The following is a 308-nucleotide window of genomic DNA, read 5'->3' on the forward strand; positions in this document are numbered from 1 at the left end:
AGATTCTGTTGGGGAATCTAAGAGATACACATTCAAGCTTTGTTGCATGTAGAACGGACATGGTTGTCAATCACGCGCATTCATAAGTGAGAATGATAATGAGGGTAATCTGACTCATCACATTCATCATGTTCTTGGGTACGAATGAATATCTTGGAATAAGTATAAGAGAGATTTGAATAAAAGAAAATAGAATTGCATTATTACTTGAGGTACAGCAGAGCTCCACACCCTTAATCTATGGCGTGCAGAAACTCCACCGTTGAAAATACATAAGTAAAAGGTTCAGGCATGGCCAAATGGCCAGC

Source organism: Arachis duranensis, chromosome 6 (assembly GCF_000817695.3).
Source record: "Arachis duranensis cultivar V14167 chromosome 6, aradu.V14167.gnm2.J7QH, whole genome shotgun sequence".
Taxonomy (NCBI): Eukaryota; Viridiplantae; Streptophyta; class Magnoliopsida; order Fabales; family Fabaceae; genus Arachis; species Arachis duranensis.